Consider the following 12,628-nt stretch of genomic DNA (forward strand, 5'->3'; position numbering starts at 1 on the left):
GCGAATTATCCGCGAGATTTACCTAAAAAGGAAACCAATCAACTCAAAAGAGCCTAACATTTTTTGATCTCACACGATTAATTTAAAAAAAATCAACCCAATAACAAGGTATACAAAATCTGCTATGAAGTACTATTTCTTGTATGTCTTATGTTCGGACAACATGAAGATGATTTAAGACTTTCCTGGTTTATAATTAACTACTTGTTTCTTTGTTTTCGAAATGGTACCGTCGCAATATACCAGTAAATGTTTCTTTCTTTTCAGTTGCTCTTAAGCAAACATAATAATTCTTATTCAATAATTATAAGCCGGTGTTAAGCTCATGAATTCTTAAATATTAAACTACTTGGATAATTAGAAGGGACTATTTCTGCTACTGACCTATTTTACGCCTTTTTTGTAACAACTCCTAAATTGATTTAACATATCTGATGGCAATGAAAGTATACAAAAAATTACCTTAGGGAAAAAGTATTTTGTACTGAATGGAAAAAAGTGTGCATTCATTTCAAGTTTACATACATTAAAGATTGGGAATGGCTCCTACATTCACACTCTATATTGAATTATATTTTACCATTCAATAACACACACACTTTAGCTTTGAGTTAAAGGATTTTAAGCCATTCAGGAATGGAGATTTATAATATGCAACCAAAAAATAACAAATTTTTAAAAGAATGCTGAGAGAATGCACACTTAATTGATTCAAGCTTTTTACAGCTCTGGTTATACATCCCTTAAAAAAACGCGAGTATTTTATAAATTATGTAAGGAATACTCCTTTGGGAGTATAGGACTGCTCCAAATCTAATCTGTATTCATACAAAAAATGTGCTCCAATTAACATTGCGATGTCCTAGGAGAGGAGTAGGTGGTCCCACTCTCGCCTTGTTTGTGAGTATTCCATAGAGTACATACGTGAGAGTACTTTCCAAAGTACTTTCTCTGTAGTACTCCATGGAGCATGCACAGAGGATCATATGCCAAAGTACTAAAGAGGAATTGTGTCGGAAAGAGTTATCGAAGTGAATTTAATTTAAAATGAATGTAAATGAAGAGGGGCAATACAACTTTTATATTTTATACTACGAATATTCTCATGTTATTTAGCATTTGCGTGAATAAAGAAACTAATATTTCTCTATACATACTATAGTATGTTTACATAAAACCAGTGCGCTGTTGCATTTTATCAGAGTTGCCAAAGTAAAATTTTATTATCAGTTATTTGCATGTAATATTTTACTTTTGGCAACTCTGTTCGATCGTCATCGTGTCGTGATCACTGTCGTTAAAAAACGAGCTATGATCGGCTGATGGTGGTCCGCAAACGCATTGCAAAGGAGTATTGTTATAGTACTCCGACATGAAGAAAATGGAACACGTAATCCAACAATTTTTGCAGGGAATGGAACACGTAATCCAACAAATTTTGCAGGGATTATGTCCACCAGAGATTTGTGTCTCCGGTTTTAGGTACACCCTGTTCTGTAGCTAGTTATTTAACCACTGCCGCTGGATCTTCTAAGCATTATCTAAGCGAGGATAAGCGTTTTTTTTTACGGCTATTGAGTACCCAGTGCTCATAGTTTAAAGTTATTGCTTGTATGTTAAGAGCGGTATCCACATAACAAGAAATGAACAATTGCATATAAAAAGTGGCCAAGATATGCCCAAGAAAACTTTCTTGGTAAAAGTCTAGTTGAGGGGTCGACTGCTAATACGCTACCAAAAATATCGAGAGAGGTGTCAAACGACATTACAACAACCACATGAAAATCGGCAACTTCAACTGCAAATATCTCCAGACAGAGATATAATTTTTCTTTTCCGCCCTCGGATGTCGGGGTCAATACGCATCTTTTGACACCTAATTCGATATTTTTAGTAGCGTATGAGCAGTCGACCCCTCAACTAGACTTTTACCGAAGATATTAATATTGTGACGAATATTAGTAACACTAAGTGATACAAACATCACTAATCTGATACAAGTAAATAAAGCCACAACAACAATAAAGCAAGCTGCCACACTTCATGTACGTAAACAAATTAATCATCATGTACACACATTCATACAAGAAGCAGAGAGATACTCACAAACGCATGTCGTCATCAGCTACTACTTCGCTCACATACACACATGCATATGGTTACACACCAAAAATACACACGCGTATGGCCGATGACCAGGTAGAGGATTCTAGAAGCAGAAACGTCTAGACATTTGGGCAGAGAGTATAAAAGCAGCAGAAGCTGAGTATACCAAAATCAGTTTGATTTGAGCACGCTATTGGTTGCGAAGTATAAGTGTTATTTTCAAAGTAATCTAATAAAGACCATTTTGCATAATTGAATATTGGAGTTATTTATTCAACAATTTAGCGATACGAACGTTAGTAGAAGGTGTAAAATAAGCGGAGTTTCAGTAAATTCGTTGCAATCGGTGTCAGAAGAGGAATTGTTGAATAATTTCCGAAGATTTCGAATACAACTTGGACATGGCAAAGTTAAGTAAATTATGGATCCAGCAGCTGAAAAAGGAGTTGAAGAACCGTGGATTGAATACAACAGGCAATAAGATTGAACTTCAAGCACGGCTACGAGAGGCAATGGAGTCGGAAGAGTTAATGTGGACGATGATGTCTTTCATCCTGATAAGGACGAGACAACAACAAAAATTGAAGAGAAAAACGAAATATCGCAAACAGTGGACTTGAACACATAGACTTGAACACGATTTTGGCTGCAATATCTGCTCAAACATCGACAGTGTCATCTCAACTGGCTGAACAGAAGACATATATGACATCTCAACTGGAGGAACATAAGACATATATGACATCACAAATGGCATCCCAACTAGAATCGTAGGAGACTCGTATAACAACCAAGATGGATACACAGTTAGAAGAACAGAAGACATATATGGCTGAGCAGTTGAAAGCACAAGAAACTCGCATATCCTCGCAGCTGGAGGCACAGGAAGCAAGAATATCATCAAAACTTGAATCGCAGGATGCAAAAATCGCACAATTTCAAGCAAAATTCGATGATTTAAAAGGTCGTATACAGGAGTTGCAACTAAATCGCCCAGCAGTTTCAGCGAGTAATCCAAAGGTAAGGACACCATTCTTTGACGGTTCTGTTCCTTTCCAGGTATTTAAAGTTGCTGCACTGTTCATGGCATTGAAAGGGCCTGCAGATGAGATCTTACAAACCATTCCAGAGGACGAACGGAACTGTTATGAAGCATTGATGGGCGCTCTAGAGAGACGATACGGAACCGAGCATAGGAGACAGATATATCAAATGAAATTACTGAACCGCTTCCAGAGGGCTGGTGAAACACTGCAAGAGTTTGCGTCGGATGTTGAAAGGCTGGTACATTTAGCGAACGCGGACGCACCCGTGGAATACACCGAAAGGGTAAAAATCCAGAGCTTTATTAATGGAATACGGGACGTTGGAACGAAGCGAGCGACATACGCAAATCCAAAGCCTAAATTTGCTGAAACAGTATCCCATGCGCTGACTCAGAAAACAGCATCGCTTCTGTGTAAGCCAGATTTCAAAGCACGCCGTGTGGAGGAAGAAAGGCCAGACTGGGTCAACATAACATTGGAGGCGCTGAAAGGATCGCAAAAGCGGAGTGAAAGAGTTATCAAATGCTTCAAATGCGGGAAGCCCGGGCACATTGCACGTCATTGCGATCTTGATCCTAGTGGTTTCAAAAACATGGGTGGTCTTAATAACAAAGCTGGAGGGGATGAGAAAGAACGAGTCAGATGTAGAGATCGAGAGCTAGCTCCAGCTATTGAATGTCCTGTGATATCTGTGTCGCTCATAGTGTCAATCACATGCCATGCAAATATATCAATATCTTTTTTCAAAATGTTTCTGGCCTTAGAAGCGAGACCGAAAATGTGCGCCTATTTAGTTCTTTATTGGAGTATGATGTATTTGTCATCATTGAGACTTGGCTGAATAGTAATTTCTTAGATGCTGAATTTTTTGATCCTAAGCTTTATCATGTTTTCCGTAAGGATATAGTTGCAACAAAGACTGGCCTAAATAGAGGAGGTGGTGTGCTGATTGCCGCCCGGGTCGGTCTCCAGGCCTCGCTTATTTCTTTAACTATTAGTGACACGCTTCTTGATCAAATTTGTGTGCAGATTCATGGCTCTCTGGGTCAACTGCTCATTTGTGCTTCATACATTCCGCCGCCCAGCCCAGAAAGTATTTATAAGGCTCATGTAAATAATATCTTAAATCTTAAGCAAAGTTTAGGAGAAACGCAGCTATGTGTACGGGGGGATTTTAACTTAAGTAATGTTAGCTGGATCTCTCTTGAAAACAATCTCTATTTAACTCCTACTAATATTAACAGCTCTTATGAATCGTATCTTATTGATAATTTTGGAGGGGTTGGTTTATCTCAAATTAATAGTTTCCATAATTCTTTACATCGCACTCTTGATTTAATTTTTGTAACTAACAATATTAGTTTTGTTATCGTGGAACCAGCGTCTTCAATTTCGCCACCAATCTAGCATCACATGCCCTTAGAGCTTGAAATTCAGTTCTTTGAGTATTTCTGTATTCCTACATCAAATATGAAAACATCGTTAAATTTTCGAAGATGTGATTTTATTTGTTTAAATTCTGCTTCACGTGGAGTTGATTGGGATGCTATGCTTGGCGAAAGCGAAGTCGGAAAGTCTTTCAATGCATTTAAAAATGAAATTCATAAGATTTGCGAAAAAATCGTGCCGGTATATAAAAATAAAATTTATAAATCTCCCTGGCACAATAGTGAGCTCAAACATCTAAAAATTTGAGAAACAAGTTCTTTAAAAAATATAAGTTTACTAATCAGCGTCGATTTTATGATTTGTTTATTGTTTATAAGAAAAAATTTAACAATCTTAATAAGTCTTTATATGCTAAGTACGTCAGAAATTTTGAGGTAAACATCAAGAGCAATCCGAAGAACTTTTGGAATTACATAAGCTCTATGAAGAGCGTATCTAGCATAACGAAATCAGTATGCTACAATAATATTATTGCCAAATCTGTTAATGAGGTCGCTAATCTCTTTGCTGACTTCTTCTCGGCGAACCTCATCACAGATAATGATTTAACTGTGGAAGATACAGATAACATACACAAGTTGATTAAGTTTCCCTCCGCTAGTAATTTTGGGTCACTTACTCTCACTGAGGCAGACATAGTTGAGGGGATTATAAAACTTAAAAATTCCTCCAGAACTGATGTTGACAATCTTTCGGTTATTCTATTGAAAAATTGTCCTTCGCTAGTACGACCGTTAATGATTATATTCAATAAATCATTGGCATCGGGTATTTTTATTGATGACTGGAAACAAGCATCCGTCACTCCCATTTTTAAGTCTGGCAACAAAAGTAACTGTTCTAATTACAGGCCTATTACCAAATTGTCTACAACTTCGAAGCTTTTTGAATGTGTTGTCAATGACAAGCTTTACTTTAGTATTAAGCACCTGATTTGCGCCAATCAACATGGTTTTGTCCCGGCCAGATCCACATTAACGAACCTCCCTGTCTTTTTTGAGGATTGCTACGCGGCATTTAGGCGGGGTTTTCAGGTTGATACAATATACCTAGACTTCTCCAAGGCATTCGATAAAATTTTTCATAAAATTTTAATTGCGAAATTAGCTTGTTATGGGTTCCACTCTACGTTCCTACAGTGGATTAAATCTTACCTGCACAACAGAAGTAATGTTGTAAATATTGACGGTGTTTATTCGAAACCATTTTGGGCCACCTCTGGAGTGCCCCAGGGCAGTATTCTGGGCCCTTTACTATTTATCTTGTTCATTAATGACATTAGCTCTTGCTTCTCATCTACAAAATTTCTGCTTTATGCTGATGATCTCAAGATCTATTTTGAGATCAGTTGTTATAATGATGTCGTTGTTCTTCAATCTGAGATTAATAAGCTTTATATCTGGTGTGTTAAGAACGGTCTTTTCCTTAATATAAGTAAGTGCCACACTGTGACGTATGGTAAACTGCTGAGGCCACTTCATACCTCCTATCATATTGCAGACACTTTTCTTCGAACGACTCTTGAAGTTAAAGACTTGGGGGTATACTTCGATTCAAAGTATAATTTTAACACTCACGTCAGCTTCACAATGTCTGAGGCGCTTTCAATGCTTGCTTTTGTCAGACGCCATTCCGCAAACTTCTCTGACCCCTACACACTCAAAGTTTTATATACATCCTTTGTGCGGTCCAAACTTGAGTATGCGGCTTTTATTTGGCGGCCTTACCACGCAGTTCACATCAACCGCCTGGAGCGGATTCAAAAAATATTTATGCGCTTCGCGCTTATTTCATTACGATTCTCTGAACCGATCCCGTCTTATGTGTCTCGATGCCAACTAATATCCTTACTATCCCTAAACAATCGCAGAATTATTTTGGCCTCGTTGTTCATTTTCGATCTTCTCACGGGCAAAATTGACTCCGCGTTGCTTCTTGAAAGACTGTGCTTAAATACTCCCTGTAGAAACTTCCGCCACTTTGAAATATTTTTCATGGGGCTGAGTAGAACTGTTTATAACTCAAAAGCGCCTATTAACAGAGCCCTATCAGAAATTAATTGCTTCTCAAGTGTTTTGGATATTGATTTCCCCCACTCAAAATACGCTTTTCAACTTAAACTAAAAAATTACTTAATCTGTAACAATATAAATTCTTTTTGCTAGTGTTTTCCATAGCTTAATATAAGCTGGTTTCTGTAATTTAGTCATAAGTGTCTGTACTAAACATTTGTTACTAGACTAAATAAATAAATAAATTGGAAGGAAATCAAGCAGTCTTACCGCCAGAGGGAATGTGGATGGCAAGGAACGTGTACTGACTGTAGATAAGGGCGCATCTCATTCCTTAATCCGATCTGATTTTGTCAACAGGAGAGTAAAGCCGTTACCTGGAGCAAGGTTGCGTACGGTCACTGGCGAGTATAACCAAGTCCAAGGAGAATTGGTATGTGAGGTCTTAATTGGAAAAGTCACGATTCTACACAAATTCGTTTTGGCGGAGATTATTGATGAAGTAATATTGGGAGTGGACTTCTTAGTTGACATCAGGATCGATATGCAGAAAACGATTATGCGGTATAAGAACCATGATGTACCACTCAACTTCAGTTTGGAGAAATGGTTCAGCAGTAAGCGAGTGCTGGTGGAGGCAATTCGACAGATACCACAAAAGTCAAAGAAAGTAAATCGGGCAAAGGTTGATGGAATGAATGGGCCAAACCAATCAAAAGCCAAGGTACACGCGAGAAAAACACTGACATTGACAAACCCAAATGGATGCACTAAAACAAACGAGAGAATTTCCCAGAAAGAATGCAAAGGTGGTTTCAAACCAGGGCGCACTACTGTTGTGAAACGTCAGAACGATACTGATTATCGGAAGCCAATCCGTCAAGCGCAAGATCTACGAAGTAGTTCATTGGCCAAACAACAACAACAGGGAACGGTCCAGGATAATGAGTAGTAGGATGAAACACAGGTTCGAAAAGATCAATAATTCGGAAGGTTTCTTGGAGGGAGATTTGGTACTGCTATACAACCTTCACCGGCGGAAAGGTGGTCCATCCAAATTTTGGTGCAGTTGGGAGGTCCCGTGCAGAGTTGTGAAGAGGATCAGTGATGTCATATACCGCATACGAATAATTGGGAAACCACGAAATAGAAGGCTGGTTCATTTGGAGAGTCTAGCGGCGGTTAGATCGAGAGATTTGTCTGATCGGGACGATTAGACTTAGGTGGAGGGCAGTATGACGAATATTAGTAACACTAAGTGATACACACATCACTAATCTGATACTAAGTAAATAAAGCCACAACAACAATAAAGCAAGCTGCCACACTTGTATGTACGTAAACAAATTAATCATCATGTACACACATACATACAAGCAGCAGAGAGATATTCACAAACGCATGTCAGCATCAGCTACTACTTCGCTCATATATACACATGCATATGGTTACACACCACAAATACCCGCGCGTATGGCTGATGACCAGGTAGAGGATTCTAGATGAAGAAGCGTCTAGACATTTGGGCAGAGAGTATAAAAGCAGCAGAAGCTGAGTAGTCCGACATCAGTTTGAGTTAAGCACGCTATTGGTTTCGAAGTATAAGTGTTATTTTCAAAGTAATATAATAAAGAATATTGGAGTTATTTATTCAACAATTTAGCTATACGAACGTTAGTAGAAGGTGTAAAATAAGCGGAGTTTCACTAAATTCGTTACAATAATAAAGAAGTCACAACACTATAAAAAAATGGTAAAAGTCTAGTTGAGGGGTCGGCTGCTAATACGCTACCAAAAATATCGAGAGAGGTGCCAAACGACGCATCTTGACATCAGTATTAATAATCCGAAGGCGGAAAATAAAAATTTTATATCGTTAAACAGATATTAACGAAAAACCGAAAAATGACCCGCGGGTCCCTCCGAAACCGGGGTGGTAATTTTGCGCAGAACATCTTTCTGCCGCGCCTATAAAAAAGGTAAAATTCTAGTTGAGGGGTCGACTGCTAATACGCTACTAGAGGTGTGGAGGAGGAATGGAGGTGAAAGCACAAAAAGCTAAGAGAAAACAATAAAGAATTTACGACATAAACTAAGGAAAAACAATATTGTCACAACGAAAGCGGACAAAGGAAATACCACTGTGCTAATCGAAAAAGAAGAATATATAGCCAAAGCCGAAGAACTCATAGAGGAAATGAAATGTCCTAGAATAAGAGAGGATCCCACGGATGAATACCAAAAACAAATCAAAGCTGCTATAAAAAATGCAACAAATATAGTAGATTCTAACTTGGCACATAGATTGGTCCAAATGAACCCTTCGGCTTCTCCACTAATTGCGCTACCAAAAAAGCCACAAGCCGGACACTCCAATGAGGCCCATCATTAATTTTAAATCGGCACCATGTTACAAACTGTCCAAATATTTAAAAACGATATTAAAAGATACTCTGGAACTAAGGAAAGAATATGCAATAGCTAACACAACAGAACTAATAGAGAAACTTGAGACCGTAGAACTAACAGAGAACAGCAAATTGGTTTCTTATGACATAAAATATTTATACCCATCAATACCACTATCGGAGGCTTTGGACATAGTTAACTCAACAATAGTTCATAATACAAAAACAATGAACAATAGTTCATAATGAAAAATATGCAAATCACAAAGATGCTAAGAACCACTTTACGTCAAAACTATTTTCAATTCAACAATAAAATATGTAGACAAACAAATGGTATTGGAGTGGGAAGCCCCATATCAGCCATTCTTATGGAAGTGTTCGTGCAAAATCTGTAAGAAAAGTACATACAGAAGCTGAAGTCAAAATTAGGCGTGTTATTTTATTCTAGATACGTGGATGATATAATATGCGTTTTAACTACTAATAACGAAGAGCTTGTACTGGAGTACCTCAACAAGCAGCACGGAAATATAAAATTTACAATGGAAATCAAAAAAGATGGAGGAATCAACTATCTAGACCTCACGATAAATATTGATAAAGTTTCCAAAGATTAATACCGCAAATCATCCCCAACAGCATAAAAATGCAGTATTAAGGTACATAGACTTCAAAGGATACCTCTTACACTCATATAAGCTCAGAAGGACGCATGGTGAACCAAAAAGAAATAACGAAAAGGAAAATAATAACACCTGGACGACTATGACATATACTGGAAAAGCAACATATAAATCGGCAAACTTCTTTAAAAAATACAACATTAAAACAGCATTCAAAACATCGAACAATCTAAGGCGAAAAGTAAGAACTAACACTAACTCAGAGGATCCGTTTAGCAGCCACGGCGTATACAAGCTTACCTGCGGATGCCAACATAGTTACATAGGACAAACAGGACTGCAAATAAGAACGAGGTTCTGAGAGCACATTAGAGATTACAACAAAAAACACGAAATCCAAACATTATACCAGAGTCTAACTTCGCGAATCACATGGTCGAAAACGAATGTTCCCCAGCAAATATCAATAAAACAGTTAGGGTTCTTCACATACAGGTTAAAGGCCGACGTCTCAACGTACTCGAAAACATGGAAATCTACAAACAGGAAACATTCCACGGTAGAATAATAAACGAACAGATAAACACAATATCTAACAAGCCTTTAAAACTTGTTTACAAGAAACAAAGTAATGATACAGGTACAACAGACAAACACACAACAACAAATAAACACAAAAAAATTAAAGGAGCAAACCAACAAACCCACAAAGAAGGTCAAACGACTAAAATTACGAACTTTTACCTGCCTCAGTCAACCACAAAAATCGATCAGTAAAACCCACCATCGGTTCTGAATGTGCGCAGAGCACATACACATTACTAAATATACACAAGCATCAATTTTGACAATACCTCTTCATGTACCTACGAACTATAAATACAGGACAAACGACCACAACAGATCAGAACGAAAATCGACACTGGTGATGGCACAACGCCGAAACCGGTTTGTCTCGAAACCAAATTTGACAAGGGACGACGTAAATCGTTCCAGTATATCTACATCACTCATAGAAAACGTCTTTCATCCCATTGTCTCCTCTGTCGGTGTATGGGCGCAAATGTATAATATATTAAAAATTTTTAGTTTTATTCGGATAGCGGTGGGATGCTTATTTCCATGGCCATCCAGTAAATATCACAGTTTTTAGCTTTTTTCTTCCATTTTCGTCCATCGCATTTCTTAGATGGTGGTGATGTCGCATTTTACTTTGACGAGGACATCAACCAGCAGGGCATCTCCACCAATCCCATTTAGGGAACGGATACTCAGGTGCGTGTCATCAAATCATTGTCTCTTAAACAGGTTTAAGTCCGGGGCAAACTTCTGTAAGCACAAAAACGGCAACCTTGTAACCGATGTTCCGAGAGTACTTAGATTATGGAGGGAACACTTCTCTCCTCTCTTAAATGGAGACAGCGATGTACCGCATAGGGATGATGGAATTAATGTCCCTCAATCGATTTTGATGAAGTTCAAGTAAATTCGAGTCCCAAAGTCATGTGTTCTTCAATTAAACTACATGGAATTCAAATTAAATTGAAAAAACTACCATTTTTTCTTTAAATAATTATATATCATAGTCTCGTTATATGTAAAATATGTAAATCTAAAACACAAATGCTTTTTCCCCATCATTTTTGAAAGCATTTTAACAGTTGTGGGCATTGTGAATTCATACAAGTGGCGAATGTTTGAAAAAAACTTTCACAATAGTAAACAGCCTGGACCGCCTGTTAAATCGCTGTTCGATTACTTAAATCATTTGCTCAATAGTGTTTTTCAAACATTTGAATTTTTGACAAATTTTAAAATGTTAGCTTAACTGGCTGCTCATATTTTATCTATTAACAACATTTTAAAAATTAATATTAATTTTTAGTCTCAGTTGGTTTGAAACACAAACAAGCAATTCATGGCACTTCAATTTCTTAACCGCGAGCAAAAACCAAACCTTCTATTCTCTGGCCATTCGTGACAGCCGTTCTCACTGTCAGCAATTATTTGATAGGAAGGTATGGCAATGGAGGAATAAAAAGATTTTTCACTTGTATGAATTCACAATGGTTGTGGGTCAAACTAAAGTGAACCGAAACTTTTTGCCTGTTTTTCGTTTTAATTGAGTGAGAGGGAAAATATGAGGGTGTAAACAAATGATTTGTATTCTGGGGACACACATAGCACACAGCATCTGGCAATACCATTCTATGTGGCAGTTCTTCTTCGTTTCTGTTTCCTCTTGTCATTCGCTGGCGGTTGCAAGTTCGAATTGCAACCGGAGACAATTCATTGAATCGCCAACTGAACTAAGCTGACGCTTCTATACAACTTTAATAAGAATTCAATATTTAATAATTTCACGCTTTGTAACTTAATATATAAATTATCTACATAATAAATATACGTTCATTTGATACAAAAATAAATTGGCTAAGTGGTTAACAACCACAGTATCAAGTCATCTTTTGAGTTAACGTATCAACTTAAACCAGACGTACTAAGTTTTGAAGAACACAAGTTTTTTATTCGAAAACCCTTATTGATGAAGTTGTAGCATTTATTTTGGACTGTGAATGCAGTAGAGCTATTCAACATAGTGAAAGGGGGTGCTTCCATCCAGATGCACTGTCTTTATGGACCATGCAAGTAGGAACCTAACTTATAAGAGACGTATACACAATTTTTTTTTTTTAACTTTGTTTTATTTATGTGATCTGAACACTTTCTATATTGGGAAAAGCATATACAATTTTTTTGATTCTGAGGTTTTTTTGAAGTGCATATTTCTATTTTAAAGTGAATTTTTCACTTTATGACGTTCGTTTAGCTAGTAGGAAGTATATTTACCGCAATTTAATATACAATTGACCGTTTGGAATTTTGATATGTTTTGAAATATGTTTTACGTTTTATGAACTATATAATATGATTTCTGAAGTATTGATAAACATGTGTATATTTTCGAACAATATTAATTA

Source organism: Eurosta solidaginis, chromosome 3 (genome assembly GCF_040869045.1).
Source record: "Eurosta solidaginis isolate ZX-2024a chromosome 3, ASM4086904v1, whole genome shotgun sequence".
NCBI classification, from domain to species: Eukaryota; Metazoa; Arthropoda; class Insecta; order Diptera; family Tephritidae; genus Eurosta; species Eurosta solidaginis.